Below are 6,846 nucleotides of genomic sequence, written 5' to 3' on the forward strand. Positions count from 1 at the left end.
TAAAAGTAAAAAGACCCCCTAAAAGTAAAAAGACCCCCTAAAAGTAAAAAGACCCCCTAAAAGTAAAAAGACCCCCTAAAAGTAAAAAGACCCCCACAACTGTTTCCAAATGAGGAAAGAAGTTTTCCCTACATGGCAAAATTCTGGTCGCAATGTGAGCGTCTTAACTCCCACTCAACACCGATAGTCCTACTTCTTTTCCTCTATGTAGCAAATAGATTTGCTGCCTCATATTAGGATTTTCAGTATTTAAGATGTTAATTAGATCAGCATTGAAAAAGCCAGATGGGAAATAGCTCTTTCAACACAGTAACTGAAAGTCAAATAAAACAAACAGGTGGCAGGTATAGAACAAAGTAGAAGGAATACTCCTTGCAGGAGGATACTGTGGAAGCTAAAGAATATATTCTACAAGAGCTTCAGCTTTTTTTAGAACAGGATCAGTACTGAGGAATCTTATTTTAACTCTCTCAGAAAAGGAAGATTGACAGAAATCCTTACCCTTTTTAAAAAGGAAACATGAAGTTCTCAGGCTATGGACTGCAGCAAGCATTTAAAGTGGCAACATTTCTTAAGGCAAGACATCCACAGTTGGTTGTCCATACTTGTCTGGTTACAAGGTTGGCTTAAGACCAGTTCATAAACTTGACTCTACAGAAGAAGGCACATTTTGCTGGCACCTGTTGGGTGGCCTAATTCTTTCCTGCGTGTTATGGAATGGTGACAGCACAGTTACCACTCCGAGCTCTCCACAATCCCAAGGCTTCTAGCCATCAGGTTTATAAATAGAGAGTAAAAAAAGTAATTCTGTTCTCAAGTGTAAATGAAACCACCAACACCCACCCCCCCCAACCCAAAAAAAAAAAAAAAAAAAAAAAAAAAAAAAAAAACACACCCACACAACCACTCCTCTGCTTCTCAGAGTGATGCCACCACTTGAACTCCAGAGGGACCACACATTAAAATATTAATTTGAAGCACAACAAAAACTGACCATTTTTTGGAGGAGGAAGTGCAATACAAAACCCCAAACAAATCCAGGCTCAGGTTCCTCAAGAATGAAGGAAGTTAAGAAGATTTTTCTAAATCTTTTGGTCTTTGCATCCCCTGTTTGAGAATGCTGGTAACAGAAAGGCAGTAACTCCAGCAGATGAGCAGGGAGGACAAAGGACAGCAGTTATCACTGGGGTCACCGGAGCTAAATCCAATAGAATAAATCTGTCAGATGCTAAAAATTCCATAACTCCTGCTCCTGAATAATCCTGTAGTAGCGATACAACACTTCATACACAACAGTGACTTCTGTTTACTTACTTATTAAATGTTTAAGTTCRTATCTATCTCAAAGTATTCTCAGTATCAGTCTTCCATGCAAGAACTCRATCCTCAGTGTAGAAGGCAGTGCTATCAAACCGCAATGCTTTTTTATTTAACAGGGTAGAAATGAAAAATATCACAAGGCTAGGAAAAAAACGCYTTACCAAGTAAATTCAATTAGTCTTGTACAAATGTTTAATATTCTACTTGAAAAAGTCCAAGATAAGGACTCAAAAATGGCTGAACACCAGAGGAGGGATTATCTTGAATGGAAAGAATTTCCCCTCAAAAAAAATGAATCTGTTTCCAAAAGCAAAAATAKAGAGGAAAATACACTTTGACAAATTAGATACAAGATCTTGGTAACACCATCTCCTAAACTTCCAGTTGAGATACAAGTATAAAAAGACAACAAAATTAATAATTATTTCTTTAAAGTAGGAACAGAAACCCAAATGGCCAGTAGGTGATCACATATAACGGAACACTTGATGAAGACATAAGATAAATGAAGTAAGTTCTTTACATCTGTGCTCACTGTTCTAGAAAAGGTTTCCATAGTAGAACCTGCTTTATGAATGCCTGAAAATGCATTTCAAAGCCACTCTAGAAGCAGCAGTGGAACATCCAGGTAAAATGGTCTGTAGTAGGCCCCCAGAATTAGACAGCATTAATCCAAAAGTTTCAGTAATGAAACAGCGGTGTTGTTCACAAAGGTGCATAACCTCTTCCTTAGAGCTGCTGCAGCATCTAAGGAAATCAAGCATGGAAAATGCAGTGTCCATATTTAAAGATGGCCCTAGTGAAARTCCAGCCTGACCTCTCTATTGTACAAATTACTAAATGTTGCAATCAAGAATAGAATTATTGGACACAAATAATATATTGGGAAATTGTCTGCATGGCTGTTGCAAAAGCAAATTCTGCCTTGCAAAGTTAATGAATTTTTTGGAAGTATGAAGTAGCATAATGGAAAAAGGAGAGCTAAATGACAGAGTTTACCCAAAACTCCAGAAAACTTCCAGAAGTCCCTTACTTAAATCTCTTGAGGAAACTAAGCAACCAAGGAATAAAAGGAAAAAGATTTGCATAAAGAAATAGCTAAGAAACAAGAATAAATGCTCTAAACTGTTTTCACAGCTGAGGGAGGCCATCAGAGAAACACAGCAGAAAATCTGTGTTGGAATTCATGCTGCTCAATATATTCACAAATTAGCTCACAAAGGCGAGGAGTAGTTAAATGACAAATTGTTGACACTACAAAATTATAAGACAATAAAGATGACAGGTGGCCAAAGAACTGCAGGACCCTATGAAACTGATGAGCAAGAAGCAGAAGTAATGATTAGAGAGGAATGTAGAGCCATCCATGCATGTGTGAGGAAATTCTAACTTCACATGTAAAATCACTGACTCTGGGCTGTAATTACCACCCAGAACAAGATCTGGGCAAATGACAGATTACCTTACTGATCCACATGGAACACCGTGCAATCTAAGTGATTTAATAATTAGAAAACACACAAGACACTGTCATGATAGTGTATAAAAACTAGAACCCTAACTCCATGAAAGTCAAGGAGGGAAGAACAAACCCCAGAGCTGTGGAATACCTTCCATATTAGGGGCAACTGAACAGAYCAAGACTTTTCAACTCTTCAGTCGGTAGTCGTATTTTTATAGCAAAAAGACCAAATAAGATAAACGCCTACAAAATGAATGGCTTTGAGAAGTTAACACAGAGATTGTTCACTATCTTGCCCAATGTAAGACAGGCAAGCGAAATCACCAGAAAGAAGGCAGGTTCAAAACTAAGAAAAGGAGGTGGCTCTTCACCCAAGAAGTAATTAAGCACATAATGCTGTGGATTTAAACATTTATCCAGGTTCCACAGGAGACTGCATATTAAAAAAAAAAAGTTTACACACACACAGTGAAAGTGATTACACATCTATATAGTGAAAGTGAGCAAATACAGAAACGCAAGTCAGGTAGCCCAGAAACAGAGCAGAACGCAAGCAGAAGAATACATTAAGTCCAAATACAATACTGCCATAATAAACTCAGTCCACATCTCAGGAAGCCTTCTTCCAAAGGTTTAGTAATACATGATAAAATGCTAATTGACTAGCAATTAAAATAATAATAAAAGAAACCTATGCAGGAAAGGTAAAGGCTCTTTACAGTGCTCTTCACTACTTTCAGTTCATGTCTGCTATTAGACACTCTGTAGGGTAGCTGATTAGACATTACTAYCCTCTGCTATTTTGGAATATACACAAGAGAATTATTAAACTTGTATTAGATGTTATAGCAGACAAAACTTGCACCTTAACCTCTTGAATTTTGGACTACTCCCTGGTGATGAGTACAGCTGTATCTGTTCAGAACAGTCTAATGTCATCCCATTACAGCCAACAGCAACTCCTAGACTTTACATAATTTCTTAAAGAAAACCTCTAAGGATACAACATAAATCTCTTCAGCTCTGCCTTATCCATTCACAGCACAAGCTTAAACTTTGTTTTAAAATTGGAACAGAAAACAGACTGCAAATCTGAAGAGAGATGCAAAAGTATATTAAGATGATGGGCTGGCATTCCACCGATTTTGCCYTCACATGGGTTATTCCTTTATAATAGATGCCAGCCCTCCCTCCTCCCCCTTTCATTCTCAATTTTGAGGACTGGAGTAACAGCAACCTCATCTCCTGATAAGTCAGCTTATCTGTCCCCAGGGACTAGACAGTACATGGACAAAGTCCTTCCGATGGTTCTACTGCTGCATTCCAATTCTGATCTCTCCCAGATGCAATACACCTTTTAAGTCATTCCAGAATCAGGCAAAGAAAGCCAACCCTAAATGGCTTTCAAGTGCATAACTGTCAAAGACAAGTACTAACAAACTCAGCCACTCCCTCCCATCATCCTACATTTTGGGCATGGCCCACAGAGATGGACAAATATTTCTTTGGATGTTATGTAATCTACATGTGCATTAACATAGCATTAACATCTTACAGAAAGCAGACTTGAATGTTTCACATGACACCAAAGTGAGTGCAAAATAGATTTAAGTCATCAGCAATAGCTTTAAGATCAGACATTCCTCCTGTTCCTTTCTTTTGCCAATCCTTAACAGATTTTTACACAGCTTTCAGTATGTATTAGCTAGCACAGATGTTCTTGTAAATGCTCCCCCCATTAAGAATCAAGTGCAAGATCTCAGTGAAGACAACACTGATCTTTATTAGACTTGGATGAAAAAGTTAACTGGTTGTTACTCCCCAAGGAATACACAGTTCATGCTTTAAATGCATTTAAAATAGGTGTCTACCAAAGAACTGGCAAAGGACAACTAATTTCACTAATRATTCTCAGATTGAAAAAGCTTATGAGAAGTCTCTAAGAATGGTTACTCCAAATTCACTACCAAAATGGCAATTTGTCTACATTATGATGTAGGAGTGATTCAGTAAACTGACCATAGATTCCTCTCATTTTAACTGACAGACGTCACAGAATCTGCCTCTTAGTTTCAGATGGCTTCCTCATCCTTTGAGTATGAAGTAGCATTGCAGGTTTTTTTAAAAAATAATTTATACCCTGACAATTCATTAGGTGCTGCACRCTGACTTTAAAAAAGGGGGAGGGGGCAGGAAAAGGTGGGAAGTTCAAGATATTAAGGAATATGTTACTGCAGAGTATTTCCTGCAACACTGCCTCAGTAGCRCTCACATTTTTGTCTATTCCTGTCAGGTGATTTGCTCAACTTTGAAGCRATGAGTATGAACAAAAATTATAAAAATGTGATTAAGCTCACATTAAAGACAAACGTGATTTCAGTGAATAATTAGTTTAAGCGTGTGGTCCACTGGCAAGAGCAGCCACAACAAGCCTCTGACAATGACCAAAAGCAGTTCAGTTAAGTTTACTTGGGATGAATTGAGGGATGAATCAAATTATGAAATCAAGTCTACCACTGCAGCTAGCCTAAGAGTCTGAAAAACCTATCTTATGTAAAGTCTTGCCAAAAATATTCTCTAGAAAACATTAAGTCAAAAAAAGCCCAGCTACCTAGTTTTCCACATCTAGAAGCACCATTTTCAGATCATGTCAAGCCAAAGTAGTATGATTTTAAGAATTACTAGAAGACTCGGATTAAAAAAAAAAGTTTAATTAAAAGGTGCTTTTATATGTTGATTTTTGCATATTAACACCCCAGAAATAACATTAACATCATCATCTTAAGAACTGTTAATAGGAAATAAAGTTCTAATATACTGAAGCCCCTATACTAATAGTTTAAAAAGCTTTAATCTTAAAACTAACTGCAAGAAACAGTTTTTCATTCATTGCTCAACCTTAAGAGTTTCAACCCCCAAAAGGCATATTGAAAGCCCCCTCCAAGCTTAGCACAGCACATGGTCTGTGATTATATTTCCTATAGCTCAAGGTCACCTGATTTTGTGTTACTCTTAATCAATAAGACTAAGATATGCGTTCATGTGGCCTGTTGATAGTATTTAAAAAGCCTTCTTAATTCTTAGTTCCTCAGCATTGCACAAACATTCAAAATTCTTAATTTTAAAAGTAGTGCTTATTTAAATGATCCTACGAGAAAGACGATAAAGGAATTCTCAAAACATGTTTTTGCAGGCATGCATGCATGTATATCTGAGAATAATATTATCTTAGAAATAATACTGTTAAGGTAACATTTAGTTAAAATTTACGAATTCAAGCCAATGCTACRTTGAGTTCAACAGAACACCACCACAGACATCAAAACAATGTGCACTGATTAATAACAAATTAAAGTAACAGCTTTTGACTAGAACAATTTGTTCTTTCCAACCAGAAAGGCCAAAGAGTCACTAGCTTGCACTCCACTACTCTTTATTTCTACTGAAMAACAACAGCAGCTGTTTTTTTTTCCTCCTTTCCTATTGAATGCTAGAAAATGGGARGAATGAAAAATGAGGGAATGGGAAAAGGGAAATTCATGTTCCAAGGTGAGAAGGAAGAAAACAATTTTAAAGAAACTGATTTAAGTTTGCCCCAAAATGCAGCAATTTACAAYAACAGAAAGTACTTTTTTCCCCTAGATTTCACCAGTGGGAATTTATCCTGGATCTACATTCAGCAGCCTACCAAAGTACCCCAGTGTAATAGTCCAAAAAACCCCACACCTAAGCAAACAACTCTAAAAAAGAAACTTAACCAGGAAACAGGAAAAAGACAGCTCTTTTAACAGAGTAATTAATGCAAGATTTTTCAAGCATCTGAAGATCTCCTCTTCCTCCTCTCCCCTGGAATAAGGCATCTGTCACACCCAGGGAATAAAATCAGTCAGCAGGCCTCACACCCAGCTTATTATCCTCCCTCTCCGCAGCGCCGAAGCCCCTCCTATGCTCCCTGCGTTACCTGCCTCGGCTCATGCCTGGGCTGAGCTCACGCTGATGTCATCCGCTTAGAAAGAGACAGAACTGCCAAGACTCGCTCGCTGGAGATTTAAACACCCGAGCAC

At 37.7% G+C, this 6,846-nt stretch overlaps 1 protein-coding gene across 2 annotated transcripts in view; it reads right to left on the bottom strand.

Moving 5' to 3' along the window:
- The window catches only part of KATNBL1 (katanin regulatory subunit B1 like 1), a 17,518-nt gene extending 10,681 nt beyond the window's left edge, over positions 1–6,837 (bottom strand). Inside the window, exon 1 of one of the 2 annotated variants that reach the window (XM_085323308.1) lies at positions 6,748–6,837. The gene's annotated coding sequence lies outside the window, so the exon portion shown is untranslated. Of the gene's footprint in view, positions 1–6,743 lie in introns of both variants that reach the window. The other variant, XM_085323309.1, reaches the window with a different exon arrangement.
- Between the last annotated feature and the right edge of the window lie 9 nt (positions 6,838–6,846).

Source organism: Rhea americana, unplaced genomic scaffold (assembly GCF_003343005.1).
Source record: "Rhea americana isolate MKP2758 unplaced genomic scaffold, rheAme1 scaffold_84, whole genome shotgun sequence".
Taxonomy (NCBI): Eukaryota; Metazoa; Chordata; class Aves; order Rheiformes; family Rheidae; genus Rhea; species Rhea americana.